Here is a 16450-nt window from a genome sequence, read left to right as displayed (position 1 = left end):
TTCTCCTGGGCTTATTTGTGAGTAACTGGTAGATAAAAGGCATAAGCTATGGCCAAAGAACAGGGCAAAACAGGTGACCTGTGTGGAGATCAAACCCATAGTCTTGTTAGCACATTCTACACCTAACCCCTCTGAGAGGCCTCAGGGAACTGAATAGAAGATAACAGTACTAAGACTCGGTCATCAAGAAAGACAAGGAGCTCGGGAGATGAACACAAATGAATAGGTACTTGATGTGGAGAGTAACCAACTATGTCTTTGGGAGATAACATGGATATTAAACGGATGATTAAATCTTGTCAAGTATATAAAAGTTCTGTGAATGTTAAAATCTTTGTTTTTGAAATTAAGTCAAGAATTAATCATATAGCCATTTTAAATAAAACACACACACAAACTCTGAAAGTGTCTTTGCCTCAACTAACAGCAGTTAGAACACTTTTCTAATTACTTAATTAATAAGGAACTCAAAATTAACTTTTAAAACTAAACTGCTAGAGTTATTTTTATGCCTTGATGTTTATATTTCAAGCAAACAAGTCTTTGGACATAAATTTTCTTTTGGAATTGCCTCAGTTGTCTGCTTTGTTGTGTCGGCATGGTGTTGTTGAAAGGGAACTTGGTGATTCTCCACTTCAACCCTCAACTTTTTTCTTTTATAGAATGAGAGGACTTGGATGGCTATGCACTCTGGTGAAGGAGGACCAAAAGCTTGAGCACAGCATCTGACTTCCAAGCTGGTGCTCACTGCACTACAGCAAGCTGACTGCACTGATTTATAGTAAATTAACAAAAGAGAGGGAAAAGGAGACAAATCTATCCTTTGACTTGACTACTATGAGAATGTCATTTTATTCTTTCACGGTTTCTGTAACTCAGATCACAGATAGATCCATCCATGCCTGTTCAGCTTGAAGTCAAGAATATGTGGCAGTTTACTTGAGAAATAGAAGCAGCATCAAAATAGATATTGGAAGTGTTTACTTTACAAATAATATCTTAAGTTAAAAATTGAATAATAGCTGGGGATCCATGGTCCTTTAGCTCAGTCATCCCTTCAACGTTTCTGAGAGGAATGCATGTTCAGAAAGGAAGACCAAGAAAATTCACATTTATTACCCAGAGACTTTGCACCAAAGCCCATGATAGTTCCACTTATGTCAAGGCCAGAGAAGGATCAAGTGGCCTCTTACCCCTCTATTGCCCCAGCCTACACTGAAGTCTCCTCTTCATCTTATCACTCTGATGACAACCAAAGCTTAGTCCAAGGAAATGTGCTAAGGGAAATGAAGGGAAAGCAAGAATTTGCCTGTGGGGCCTAGGACTCGTCTAACTTCCTTCCACAAGGCCTCTTTAGGAAGGAAAAGTCTAAAACAAAGCCAACACAAGTTCAGACCCTCAACTCATTCTCCAATTACACCAAAGCTCCAAAGCCTTGTACCGCGGGACAATATCCTTGACCCTGATTCATTCTTATCAGATCTCCTCCCCTTGACTTGCCCTAGGGAAGAAAAAGCAAATGCAAAACCTTGTGCTCCCACTAAAATCAAATCCTGCATTGAACTCTGTATAGTGTAAACACATTCCAACGGAGACCAGATTTAAATAGAAGCCTACACGCTAGACACCCAGCATCACCTCCCCCCAATTGTAATTGATAGAAAGTATCCCTGATTGCCTTCAGACAGCCATTTTCTTTTGCTCAGGCATAGGAGATGAAGAGCATCTACCCTCTCTGCAAATATATAATAAAATCCTTTACCTGATCTGAGAACCCTGAATTTTTGTCCTAATTTTCTCAGCCCCCAGAACATCCATTTGAAAGTGGGAAAAGAAATTTAGTTCAAATCACTGGGGAAAAGAAATATAGTTTAAACCACTGAGGAAAAAAAAAAAGACAACAGCAACAACTACAACTGCAATAAAAAATAAAGCCCTCTTATTCCTTCTCCTGGATTGCAGTTTACTTTCAATCTTCCTTTGTTAGCCTTAGTGTATTTTGGCCTCTGTCTCCCACAGGAGTTCAAGCTCCCGTGATACCGTGAAAGACTAAACAAGGAGCAAGTCAATAGGGTCAACACGTGCCACTTGGTCCAGAGGGCATTTGGCCAGGTTCCGTCCTCCCCTCTCACACAAACCCACTCTTACTTCCTGAAACCTTTTTCCATTCATGCTTAGATCCATTTGGGGGAAATTTTCTGAGTAAAAACTGGATTGCATCTCGTTAGGTCTGGTGGTTCTTTGCTTGACAGGGAGGAAAGCCAATATATAAATAGTCTCTCTTTGCCCATTTTCTGTAAGAAAAGTTATTTTATGGCTGGGTGCAGTGGCTCACACCTGTAATCCCAGCACTTCAGGAGGCCAAGGTGGGTGGATCACCTGAGGTCAGGAGATTGAGACCAGCCTAGCCAACATGGTGAAACCCCGTCTCTACTAAAAACACAATAATTAGCCACGTGTGGTGGTGGGTGCCTGTAATCCCAGCTACTCAGGAGGCTGAGGAAGGAGAATCGCTTGAACCTCGGAGGTAGAGGTTGCAGTGACCTGAGATCGTGTCACTGCACTCCAGCCTAGGCAACAGAGCAAGACTCTGTCTCAGAAAAGAAAAAAGAAGAAAGAAAGGTGATTTCTCACTTTACAAGCTCCACCATTGTAGAGTAAAAGCCCATATGGTTTAGGTTCTGCGTTTGTATGGGTCATGTTGGCTCTGTGGCCCACCAACGGTTGCTGCCATCTGAGGGAAAGGGCAACTTCATTATTTGCCCTCAATATGTTGTTACAGGTGGACCAGATTTTGCCTCTTGCAGCCCCAGAAGAGCAAGAAAACTTCATTTAGATTTCACATTAATGATGGATAGCCACTGAGTCAAGTGTGGGACCAATCATATAATGCAATCTGGACATTATTTGGAAGAATTGAATCCTTGAATCCAGCCTATTCACATAAAGAATTGTCTATTTCCCTGTCTGATTCATTGGCTGCCATTATTCACATGTCTCAGAAGAGTTATAGTTTAACAAACTTTTTCGATCGTGAGATACAAGTACATTAAAATCACCAAGATGGCCATCTTTCCTAAGAGCTGAAATAACCCTTTTTACCCCATTGGTAGACTCTTACCCATTTTCAACTTAGGGGAAAATTTCTTACTGGCTGCCTTTTTCTAAGTGGTAGAGCTGAGAACAGGACCCCAATTTCCTGGCTCTTGTGTTCCTCTTGGTTTTAGAATTACATACACACTTTCGGTGTGCCTCTTTGGCTCCAGCTATGTTATTAAACTATTATTACCTAACAATACTCCCATTAATCACCATGACAGATGGAAACCAGCCCTGGTCGTGTTCTCTGAACTCAATGTCAAACAGTCCCAATGCTAATGGAGATGACGCCAGCCATGAATTAGCTCTAAAAGCTTCTGTTTATCCCTCCACCCCTTTTCTTATTACTTTTCATTGCAATGCCTTTTTCTTGTCACAAGACTCCATACTTCTATATGGAACGACTCCTCGTGGAATTCTGAGAAATGGTTTTCTGTTGACAGACACCATATAATGATGATAAACGATGGACAAGTCAGCAGTCTAAAAACTGTTATTCCCCTAGCAGCACACTTCCAAATACATGGTGTATTTCTACAGGCTTAAGCAGCAGAAAGCTGCAAACCTGGAAAAAATTCTCCATTCAGCCTCCTTTCACAGACTAAGGAAAAGAAGTGATACTAAACAGAAAATGTAAATCACCTGTAAGGTAATACGCCCCAAATGATGCCTTAAAGTGTTGAAGGTACATAAACAGTTTCTTTACAAAAGAGCTTTGTCCTGATTTAACTATGAATGGGAATGTTGGTTCTCCTTGCTTCCTCTGAATAAATTACAGTTTGTAGTAAGAGTGCTACATAATAGTGAATGTCTTCCTCTGGAAAGATGCATATACTTTTTAAACTTTTAGTTGAAAGCCATTTAACATCCTACCTCTTAAGAAACTACTAGATATGTAATTCCTCACAACTAACAGGTTATTAGAAGAAAAAAATGTATATGATAAAGATGCATTTTAGCAGCCCAGAAAAGCATAGGACAATTAATTAAACTTCCTCTACAGCTCACATTGAAGGATGCTAAAAACATTTCAAAAGATGGCATTTCATAGTCTTGTTGGATGAAAATTTTCTACTTCACTGATCCCACTGAGAGAGAAAAAGAGAAAGTATCATGAAAGAGGAAGAGGACACTCCAAAAGTCGCTGCTGCTGTTGCTATTGACATCACTATTGATATCTTGCTATTGATTGATTCAGTTACTAAGTACCATAGGCCAAACACAGCTTTGAGGTCCAGTACAGTAGCCACTAGCCACATGTAATGATTTAAAAATTAAATTAATTAAATTAAATAAAACGTCAACTTCAGTTTTTAGTACAGTAGCCACATTTCAAGTGTTCAGTAGGCACATATGACTAGGGGCTGCCATATTGAATAGTACAAATGAGAGAACATCATGAGTTCACTTGAACAGCACTGGCAGAGAGTAATCATTTATTTATCCACTCTGTAAACAGCTGTTGAATGCAGTGGTCACCAAAAGAAAGTTTGTGCACTCAAGGAATTTACATTCTACAAGAGGCAGACAGACAAGAAACAATGAGACAAATAAATGGACAAGATCATTTTACCTAGCATTAATTAAATACAATTAGGTGATAGGGTAGACAATTGACTGGACTGGAGGTGAGGTGGAGATGGGGGCTAGTTTTAATTTTTTAGTTTAGTTTTAATTAGGTAGCCACTGAAGCCCTCATTTAGGAGGTAACAATAAGCAGAATGTCAAATGACAAGAAAGAGGCAGCCACGGAAATCCAGGGACAGGGCATTCCATTCAAAAGCAAAAGAAAGTGCTCAGGCCTTAATGTAGGAAGCATCTGGAGCACTCAAGGCACAGGAAGAAGGCAAGCTGGCTGACATGTAGACAGATGCATGGTAGGAGGTGACATCAGACCTATCAGCATGAGCTGGGTCCAGTAGGGCCTTGCCAGTCATGAGAGAGGGTTCAGATTTTATCCTTCAAGGAACCAAATTATCACTCCCTTCAACCTCTAAGTTTAGAAAATATGCTTTGAAAAATAACTCATTCTGTTATTTCTCACCAAAAGAGATTGCCCACTGAACTATATACTTAAAAATTATAAAGATGGTAGAACTTATTTTAAAAAAAAAAAAAAAAAACCAATTACCATCAAAAGCATGGACCAGATTTGCAGGCAACTGCTGCTAGGAATAATCAAACCTTATACTTATTCAGCACTTGCTCTGTAAGTCATGCAGAATTTTATGAACATCTCATGACTTCCTCTAACATCTTTTAAGTATCAGTATAGTTCATAGAGAACGAGTAACTACAAAAAATAAAAAATAAAAGACAGAGTGAATGGCTTAGAAGCAAACTCCACACCAATAGCTCAGTGCTTGACATTGTACAACTCGCAAGACCACCCAGATAAATAGCAGAATCACCCTTCCCATTTACAAGAGAAAATACGATTATTTGCTTCAGTTAGTAACAAAATAAAAATAGACTCATATATTTCAGCGATGGAAGGAAACCTGTCAAATCCCTTTTTTACAGTTGAGGAAATTGAAGAGAAAAGGTAAGTTACTTTTCATTGGCACATTGCTAAGGGTTTTCTATTATTATGTAGATGAATTAATCATTTTTAAAATGAGGTAAAATGGTTTTATTCATGAACTAAGCAAGTACACGTGCATGTTAGGGATGAAATTGATTGTTCAAAACTCTTTCATGAGCACACTCTCTGTTTCACCTTTTGTTCTGAGTCTGTGAGCTCAGATAGTACTCTCATACTTCGGCAGACGTGAGGCTGCCAGACAAAGTGCTCTGAGAGTGCAGGTAAGTGTGAGAGGATAGAGTAGACACTAAAGGGACCCCTGGATTTCACCGAAATCTCGAGGAACAGAAGATTCACTGGGGACACAACTGCCTGTTGGTAAAGAGCTGATCACTTTGTCCCCAGTGAATCTTCTGTGTTTCTCACAGTTGGAGGTGTACACAGGCAAAGGCGATCCTTATTAAAATCTTCCCAAGATACACAGACGGGTCCTGCCTACCACTGATCTTGGCCTCCACAAAAAATGGGGGTTTAAAAAAAAAAAACATGCAAAAGTGAGTTTCTACCTTATTTCTCTTTTCTCCTTCTCTCCTGACAGTGTCTTGCACAATCAAACCTCAATGCTTCCTTCATTTTCCTTTTCAACAGAGGGGCTAATTACTGTTCAACTTTTAGCATACTTCTTACACTGGCTATTTCTTTTTTCAAGCATTTTATACAAAATGCCCAAGTTTGAAATTACAGAAACCTAAAGTAAATAAGAAATACTTTTTCTGCTTTTAAGAAACCTTGTTCTAATTAGGTGGTTCCTTTTGAGGTCCAGATGCTAAGTTGGAAAGTTTTTTGTTGTTTTTTTTCCCTGAAAGAGTAAGATGTAACAAAGTTACGATTTTTGGAACATTTTCTATGTCTGAGTCCTTGTAATGTTTGTTACCCGGCTACTGCTTGTGGAGAATGAGCTGAAAGAGATTGTGGAGGGTACATGGTTAATGACTAAAGTAACAAGACCTAAAAGACAGGAACCCTGACCCTTCCACAGGCTAAGTGGCTAGGCCGGGTCATGAGGTAAGACGATCATGTCTTCAGGCTTCTGGTCTCCCTGGCTAAAACAAAGATGACACTGACCATTAGTTAATGACTAGAGTGATGTTTGTGCACAAAACATAAATTAAGATCTTTAGAAATATTATGAAATAGATAAACACATCAACTGAATTAGCTCTTCCCACTTCTTTGCAAAATATAATTAATCTCTTCTAGAGAAGCCATTAGGAACCGTAAACATGATCTAAGTGAGAAATCATAGATTAGGGGTGAAAAAACATAAAGTGTTGATTGCTCAATATTTCTAGGGAAGGGTACTGGGCTGCAGAGAGCCAGATGGATTCCAGTTAGGACTGACTCTGGCAACTGAGGATTACTGCCTGTTGGTAAAGAGCAGACCAAAAGAGAAGCAGCACCTCAGTGCAAATCATACACATGTGTATGATGTCAGACCCAGAATTGGAGTGGCCAGAGACAGCAGACCCCCAAAATCTAAGTAGATTATATCCACAGACTCTGGACAAAAACAGAATAGCCCACATAAACAATCAACCCTCTAACATATCTAACATACTGAGAGCAATGCCACTGGAACTCTTGAAATGGTGAGAGAAACACAAGCTGTCTTGCTATACATAATTTTATCCACAACAATTTATTATTTTCAAAAAAAGATGGCCACAGAATGCACCTTACAATAAGTCCAGTAGAAATCATCCCTTTTTTTGCAAAGAGTACCTAGTGCTAATAATCCCAAATTAAAATGTATGAGCATAATGAACAGTCATCATCATCATAATATATCTTCCATCACAAAACATTTCACCAAAATCATTCTTGTCACAAGCCCTAAAATCCTGATGTCTGGACAAAGACATAAAATATAGTCTAGTCCCAAGTTTAATATTTTCTGCAGAGGATGTGGTTTTATTTGTTGTTAATCCCAAGTCTTGCTGGAACACACTTTTCTAATTCGTCCAGATAGTTGTCAACATGTTGCCCAAGTTGCCCTTTCCTTCCTGGGCTGCTGTTCCTTGTGGTATTTTGCAATAACTCATAAATGACTTGCCTTGCCACTATCTCTGCTCTAAAAAGCACACTGCATTTTTCTGTCTGTTTTGGAAAATATAAAAATTTTTCAAAATAACAGAGCCACCAGATCAAAGAGGCCTGATCATGTATACAAGCCCAAGAAAGCCACTCCTCACTGAGTCAGAGTTATGAATGAACAGCTTTGGCAAGTTCCCTTTGCAATGGATGTGACAGAACACAATGAGACATGTTCATCTCCTCAAGACTTTTGTGTGTGGGGGGTGTGTGTGTGTGTGAACACGGAGATATAAGATTCAGCCAAATGCATAACCCTCATACCTTATAAGATAATAACACTTGAGATTTCTAACTTCTACTTGGAAGATGTGTTTATTTACAGAGAAGACACAGAAAGATATTCTAGAGACAGAGAAATTCGGGCAACAAATATGTCCTTCCAGCTTTTATAATCCCCCCACCAGTCAGTACCTTTTCATGTATGCCAGAGAGGCTCTAGCATGGTATAGAAACGAAGAGAGAAAGAATACAGATCTGCCTGATGCTGGGACGGGTCAAGAGGAGAGTCTCTCAAAAACTGAGAGGAGTTTCCATGAATTCCAGTATGAGAATGACCTCTGGGGCCAAAAGTGTTTCAAACCTTCTACAGCTGAACTCCACTCCCTTCCTCACACAAACCTCTTCAGAATCCCTGCCTGTGCCCATCTGACCTTGACAGTCTGCCTCTGACAGTCCCAGGTTCTAAGTACTGTGCTTGGTCCCACTGGTGGATTCTCTTCCTACCTTACTTTCATATTCAGCCTCCTCCCTTGGTAAAGTGCTTCATTCTTGCCCCTGTATATTTTTTACTAAATATTTATTGAGTACCTACCATGGTCAGTTACTATTATGTTAGACGCTACTGTCAGAGCCATAAAAATAAAACTCCTTAAGAAGCCAACTATCTATTAGGGGAGGAAAATAAGTTAATAATTACTTAAATGAAAGACAGAAAAAAGTGCAATTGAAGTGGGGAAAAGTGATTTATTCCTACTGGGTTAATTTGAGCATTTCTTGGGTAGTGATTGGCTGAACTTTGACAGATAAAGAGAATTTTCATTGGAAAAAAACATGAAGAATGAAGGACATTCCAGACTGAGGAAGGAGCATCGGCTCTTAGCAAAATAAAGTGCCAAGAAATGTCTACAAGTCCAGGAAGGGTGGAAAATAGTGAAATGAATGGATAAATGTAGACCAGGAGATTTAGGGACAGAAGATGGAGAGCCTCAGATGTAGGCTCAAGAGATGTGGAGTCAGAAGAATGAACACCAGGGTGCTGGTGCCTATATGTAAGAATAGTTTGGTGAATGATGTCAAGTTCTGTAATGGAAATGTTGAATTTGAGCACAGGGTTTCTATTTTTTAAAAGTTCCAGGAGGTAGCTGAAATTCTGGAAGTCACCTTCATGGAGATAGCACTATCTGAAGGCAACTGGATGAAATCAGAGAAGCACACTTGACCTGTTCACTGTTGGGTCACAAGTAACCAGCATAATTCCTAATGCAGATTAAGTAATCATTAAATATTTATTTAATCAATAAATGTAATATAAAAGAAGTAAGTAAGCAGAGGTTGAATATTGAGGAAGGCTTCAATTTATCGAGGAAAGGTCAATGAAAATAGAGGGGAGAAATTAGTAAAAGAAATACATGAAGACTACAATATCTCAAAAACCAATGAAAGAGCAAATCTTAAGAACAAGCAAATGTATTCAATCATTTATTCAACAACATTTTTTGAAAAAACAGGGTCTCACTGTCACCGAGGCTGTGGTGCAGTGACACAAACTCAGCTCACTGCAACCTCCACCTCCCAGGTCCAAGTGATTCTCATGCCCCAGCCTCCTAAGTAGCTGGGATCACAGGCACAGGCCACCACATCTGGCTAATTTCTGTATTTTTAGCAGAGATGGGCTGGTCTCAAACTCCTGACCTCAAGTGATCTGCCTGCCTCGGTCTCCTGAAGTGCTAGGATTACAGGCATAAGCCACCATGCCCAGCCTTATTCAACCAGTATCAACTCCTCCTCTGCATGCCAGGTATTATTTTGTGTGCTGGGGACACAGCAGAAAACAAGACAAAAAAGAACCCTGCTCTTAGAGAGCTCACTTTCTAGACAATAGTTAGCAATGCTCAATGCTCATTGCTTCTGGAGATGTTAAATGGGATAAGAATAAACAACTAGTTACTGGATTGGGCACTTAGAGGACTTTCAATAGTCAATCTTCAGTAACCTTGAATGAGTAGTTTAGTGGAACAGTGGCAGTAAAAGTCACATTTACCATATCTGTTTTTGTGTTTGTTTTTGTCTTTTTCCATTAGCTTTTGAAGAAAGGAACCAACCCTATTCATTGTTGGACTCACACAATAACTGGCAAACAATGCTTGGATGCATATATGAATTAGCAATAAGTGATTAGAAAATATGTGTTTGGTAGTGAAGAATAAGCCCAGAATGAACTTTTAACTCTATCTATTAAATGAACTAGAAAGATAGGCCATTACCTTTTAAGTTTTATTGGTCAGAGTTTGGTTCAAAAAAACCAGAATTCATTTATTTTAGTCCAGGTTTTAGCAGAAAAGCAATGCCAGTATAAGTGATATGGAATAAGGGAATTATTAAAGCGACTGACCTTACGCAATTGTAAAAACTGCTAAAGAATTCAGTGGAAGACTGTTACTGTCCTGTGGGTCTGGTGCAGGCCACCTGAAGTTATAAATCTGTGGAATGGAAAACAAAGAAAAGGTGAGTGAAGTCGGGGAACCAAGAAAGACAAACTGTAACCTGTATCTGTCTCTCAGCATCCCCAGTCTCAATGGGGATGTGCAGAATGCTGGCACACTTCACCACAAAGCTGTAAACACACTGACCTAAGATTCAGAGAAACTGAAGGAAGAGGTCTGACAGGAGCTAGGAGAATTTGGGCCCAGTGGCTGCCTCATGTGGAGGAGCAGCAGGTCCCTTGTACCCTCCACCAGGCTTCAGAGTGTAATACCTGCTACTACACATCCACCTTCCAAATCTTACAAATTTCTTTTGTAGCCAGCCCCAGCTTTATCCTACCAAAACCCATACAGGAAATAAATTCTGGGAAACATAGTTCCAGCTTAGTCAACACATAACAAAGGCATTGCAGTCTGCCCCTTTTCTACATACCTCTTTTAACTATACTTACCTCCCAAATAAAAATAATAACAATGTCATGCCTCTACCTGACATCATACAACTCTCCTCCAACCTGAAACACTGATCCTGTTTGTATCAGAAATATTTGAAGCCCCTTTATCTGTCATTTGGTGATGCTCATTCCTTTTCTACTTGAGTCATACTTCCCCCTTTGATATTCTGTAACTTAGTAAGATACAAGGTTAGGCCAGACACAGTGGCTCACTCTTGTAATCCCAGCACCTTAGGAGGCTGAGGCAGAAGGATCACTTGAGCTTAGGAGTTCAAGACCAGCCTGGGCAACACAGGGAGATGTGCCTATGGTCCCAGCTACTTGGGAGGCTGAGGTGGGAGGACTGCTTGAGCCCAGGAAGTCAAGCCATGACTGTGCCACTGCACTTCAGCCTGGGCAACAAAGTGAGACCCTGTCTCCAAAAAAGAGAGAGGTATGAGGACAGGTGGTAGGGAAATGGAGGAGGGCAAGAAAAGAATTTGTTTATGTGTGTGTTCATATCAAAATAAGAAAGAAACACTCATTATGATGCTTTTATTGCAACTAGTCATATGGTCTTAGCTGATATTTATACTTTTCTTCTTCCATTATCCATTCCATATTCCTTTTGCCTCAGCAGACATCTCAGCTCAGACATATTTCTCCTTGCTGTATGGTTTAGCAGCAACCCTCAACAAGCCAGAATCAATCACTCCAGTCAGTATAGCATCCTCTCTCCTCCCCCAACCACTGCTTATTCATTTGATGGTATGAGGAGCCCAAGTGAACAGAGGGCAAATTCAACTCCCAGTTTAAGGGAACCATGGGTGTATCCCCTGGAGGAAATCTTCCTCCTTTGGGAACTAAGTCTTCTATGTTAGCGGAATACAAAGTCACTGAGATGGGAAGCAAAATTTTCACTAGTAAAACTCTAAGGTTAATAGTAAGTGGAGCTACTCTTATTTCCAATCCTTGATTTCCTGGATATATAAATCCTGGTTTTGGAGAGAAAACACCATATAGATTAGGTGCTGCTTTATAGCAGCCACATAAGGTGTTCCCACCCAACTGGCATGGTAACTGAATCTTCTTAAGGCCACTCTACCATTCTATCTGGCCAACTGCTTGAGGGTGTTGGGAATTTTCTAAGGCCAGTGAATTGCATGAGCAGGAACTCATTGCTGCACTTTACTGGCAATAAAGTGAGTCTGGTGGTCAGAAGTAATATTGCATCAAATACTATGATGATGAATAAGGCATTCTGAAAGTTCACAGAGAGTCATTTGGGCAGAAGTAGGAAAGGTAAATCTGTATCCAGAATGTATTAGTTCATTCTCATGCTGTTATGAAGAAATACCCAAGACTGGTTAATTTATAAAGAAAAGAGGTTTAATTGGTTCACAGTTCTGCATTGCTAGGGAGGCCTTGGGAAACTTACAACCATGGCAGAAAGCAAAGGACAAGCAGGCAACTTCTTCACAGGGTGGCAGGACAGAGCAAGCACAAGCAGGAGAAAAGCCAGATGTTTATAAAACCATCAGATCTCATGAGAACTCACTCACTATCATGAGAACAGCATAGGGGAAACTTCCCCCATGACTCAATTACCTCCTCCTGGTCTTGCCCTTGATATGTAGAGACCATGGGAATTGCAATTCAATAAGAGATTTGGGTGGAGACACAAACCTAACCATGGAGACACAAACCTAACCATATCATTCTGCCCATGGCCCCTCCTAAATCTCGTGTCTTTCACATTTCAAAATCAATCATGTCTTCCCAATAGTTACTCAAAGTCTTAATTCATTCCAGTATTAACCCAAAAGTCTAAGTCCAAAGTCTGATCTGAAACAAGGCAAGTCCCTTCTGCCTATGAGCCTGTAAAATCAAAAGCAAGTTAGTTACTTCCCAGATACAATGGGGTCACAGGCATTGGGTAAATATACCCATTCCAAATGGGAGAAATTGGCCAAGATGAAGGGGCTACAGGCCCCATCCAAGTCTGGAATCCAATAGGGTAGTCATTAAACCTTAAAGTTGCAAAATGATCTCTTTTGACTCCATGTCTCATATCCAGGGCACACTGATGCAAGAAGTGGGCTCCCATGGCCTTCAGCAGCTCCACCCCTCTGGCTTTGCAGGGTACAGACCCCATCTTCTCTGCTTTCACAGCTAGTGCTAGGTGTCTGTGGCTTTTCCAGGTACTTGGTGCAAGCTGTGAGTGGATCTACCATTCTGGGGTCTGGAAGACCGTGGCCCTCTTTTCACAGCTTCACTAGGCAGTGTCCCAGTTGGGACTCTATGTGGAAGCTCCTAACCCACATTTCCCTTCTGCACTGTCCTAGCAGTTCTCCATGAGGGCTCTACCTCTGCATCAGACTTCTGCCTGGACATCCAGGCATTTCCATACATCTTCTGAAACCTAGGCAAAGGTTTCCAAACCTCATTTATTGACTTCTGTGCACCTACAGGCCCAACACCATGTGTAAAGTGCCAAGGCTTGGGGTTTGCACCCTCTGAAGCAATGGCCTGAGCTGTACCTTGGCTGCTTGTAGCCACAGCTGGGATGCAGAGCACCAAGTCCTGAGACTGCACAAAGCAGCAAGGCCTGGCCCATGAAACCATTTTTTCCTCGTAGGTCTCCAGGCCTGTGATGGGAGGGGCTGCCATAAAGACCTATGACATGTCCTGGAGATATTTTTCCCATTGTCTTGGTGATTAACATTTGGTTCCTGATCACTTATGCAAATTTCTGCTGCCAGCTTGAATTTCTCCTCAGAAAATGGGTTTGTCTTTTCTATTGGATCGTCAGGCTGCAAATTTTTTGAACTTTTATATTCTGCTTCCCTTTTAAACATAAGCTCCAATTCCAAAACATATCTTTGTGAAAACATAAAACTGAATGCTTTTAAGAGCACCAAAGTCAACTCTTGAATATTTTGTTGCTTAGAATTTCATTCTGCCAGAAACCCTAAATCATCTCTCTCAAGTTCAAAGTTCCACAGATCTAGGGCAGAGGCAAAATGAGCCAGTCCCTCTGCTGAAGCATAGCAAGAGTCACCTTTATTCCAGTTCCCAACAAGCTCCTCATCTCCCTCTGAGGCCACCTCAGCCTGGACTTTATTGTCCATATCACTATCAGCATTTTGGTCAAAACCATTCAACAAGTCTCCAGGAAGTTCCAAACTTTCCCACATCTTCCTGTCTTCTTCTGAGCCCTCCAAACTGTTCCAACCTCTGCCTGTTATCCACTTCCAAAGTTGCTTCCACATTTTCAGTTATCTTTACAGCAGAATCCCCCCACCTTGGTACCAGTTTACTTTATTAGTCCATTTTCATACTGCTATAAAGAACTTCCTGAGGCTGAGTAATTTATAAAAGAAAGAGGTTTAATAGACTAACACTTCAGCATGGCTGGGGAGGCCTTAAGGAACCTTACAATCATAGTGGAAGGCAAAGGGAAAGCAAGACACCTTCTTCACAAGGTGGTGGGAAGCAGAAGTACAACCAGGGGAAGTTACAGATGCTTTTAAAACCATCAAAGCTCATGAGAACTCACTCACTCTCATGAGAACAGCATGGGGGAAACCACCCCCGTGATTCAATTACCTCCACCTGATCCCACCCTTGACACATGGGGATTATGGGATTACAATTCAAGATGAGATATGGGTGGGGACACAAAGCCTAACCATATCACAGAGTAAGTGTATATTCAAGTGAGAATGAGTGCTGCCCCTTCCACAGTTGAAGTAGTCCAGTGTAGTCAAATTGCCAATAGCCAGATGGTCCCTGGAGAATTCTGCCATATTGAAGGCTAGATGTTGTTCTCTACTGTTGCCGGCTGGAAAATCTGCTATTCTATAGTTGCATTCCCTTTAGTGCATGGAAATCTGTGTTGCTGAGACTATACCTAACCTCTATCCTTGCTGCTCTGGCCACTTTATCCATGAGCACACTGAGCAAGGACAAAGGTGGCTGGGGAGAACCAAATGGAAGTTCACCAAACTTGTCTACCCGATTACTGAGTTCACCCTGACTAAGGCTGCTCTTTGGTGAGCATTCATACAGGACACAAATATATTAATGTTCTGCCTACTTGGAAAGATCTATCCACATATCTCTTCCCCAGATTGCCAATTGTGTTCCTTCTGAGTTTTTGAGAGTCTAATCAAACCATTAATCCTCATTCATTAATCAGGACATCTCTTTGTCCAGGCCAAATGAGCAAGTGTGTACAATAATCGGTGTTCAACTGGGAGGCCTTCCCTTCACTGCTGTCCTTCAAAGCCAGCCAGAAATAGGGTTATAGAACTGTCAATATCCACATTCAGGTGATGCCAACATATCATAAAAAACCTTCTAAAAACTAGGCCCAAATTTTCTAGCCAGCTTAAGTAGAAAGGGAATTTTATAAGAAGTTATAAAATGGCTTGCCAAGTAAATGGGAAACTTGAAAAGACAGACTCAAGGCTAAGCTTCCAGGAATGACAGAACCAGGCCACCAAGGAAGCCAATACCTCTGCCATGACCAAAATGCTATAAAATCAGGAAGCCTCCAGGTGAAATTGGAAATCATCACTTTAGTTAGTGGACACAGAACCACGCCACCTTTGTCACAATCCATTCCAGCAAAATGTATCTTCTATCCTCTGCCTCCCAATAGCCATGAAGCCAGGAATAAGACACTGGAACCTCTACTACAGTTACTACAGAAAAATCAAATACCTCTGTGGCTGTTCCTTGCCATGAAAGAAACAGAAATGTGAGTCTGGTCTCATGAGATTTCATTTTATTTCCATTTTCCAAATCTCATACAGGTACCTCTAATTGACTGAACCTAAATTACATCCAGAACCCTGGAAAATGGAAAATGTAGGCACACTGAGTTTATGCTAATGAGGTGACTCAGGGTGAGGCCCCCTAGATAGCCTCAGAATGGGGCTGGTCACCAGAATGACCAAGTAATTAGAGGGTTGGAACTTTCAGCCCCACCTCCCAATCTCCAGGAAGGCAAAGGATGGGCATGTGCTTAAACTCCATACAAACTCTTGAATAACACGATTAGATGAGCTTCTGGTCCACCAAAGAAGCCCATGGAGTTGCTGCGAGGTAGCACATCCTGGAGAGTGCCTGGAAGCTCTACTGCCCTATCCATACTTTGCCCTCTGCATCCTTTATAATTAACCAGTAAATGTGAGTGAAGTGTTTCCCTGAGTCTCGTGAGTCATGCTAGCAAATTATTGAAGCAAGGAAGGGGTCATGGAAATCCCCAATATGTAGCCGGTCGATCAGAAGTACCTGGATTTGCAATTGGCATCTGAAGTGAGAGAAGTCCTGTGACACTGAGCCCTTAAGCTGTGAGGTCTGCACTAATTCCTGACAGATAATGTCAGAATTGAATTGAACTGTGGGACACTCAGCTGGTGTTGGTGAGGGAAAAACTTGCACATCTGGTGTCAGAAGTGTTCTGTGAGAGAATATGGAGAAACACTCTACAGTATGCAGTTTTCTCAGAGGATGTAAGCCACTCCTTA

The 16450-nt window shown here is 41.0% G+C and overlaps 1 long non-coding RNA gene across 4 annotated transcripts in view; it reads right to left on the bottom strand.

The window, feature by feature from the left end:
* LOC114678188 (uncharacterized) overlaps positions 1–16450 on the bottom strand; it is a 215859-nt gene that overhangs the window by 163222 nt on the left and 36187 nt on the right. For all 4 annotated transcript variants that reach the window (XR_013417352.1, XR_013417349.1, XR_013417350.1 and 1 more), the window contains one exon: positions 10389–10476. This is a non-coding gene — a long non-coding RNA (uncharacterized LOC114678188). The remainder of the gene's footprint in view (positions 1–10388; positions 10477–16450) is intronic.

This window comes from Macaca mulatta, chromosome 5 (assembly GCF_049350105.2).
Source record: "Macaca mulatta isolate MMU2019108-1 chromosome 5, T2T-MMU8v2.0, whole genome shotgun sequence".
Taxonomy (NCBI): domain Eukaryota; kingdom Metazoa; phylum Chordata; class Mammalia; order Primates; family Cercopithecidae; genus Macaca; species Macaca mulatta.
Note: the sequence above shows the minus strand (reverse complement) of the source record. Positions and strands in the feature narration are given on the sequence as shown.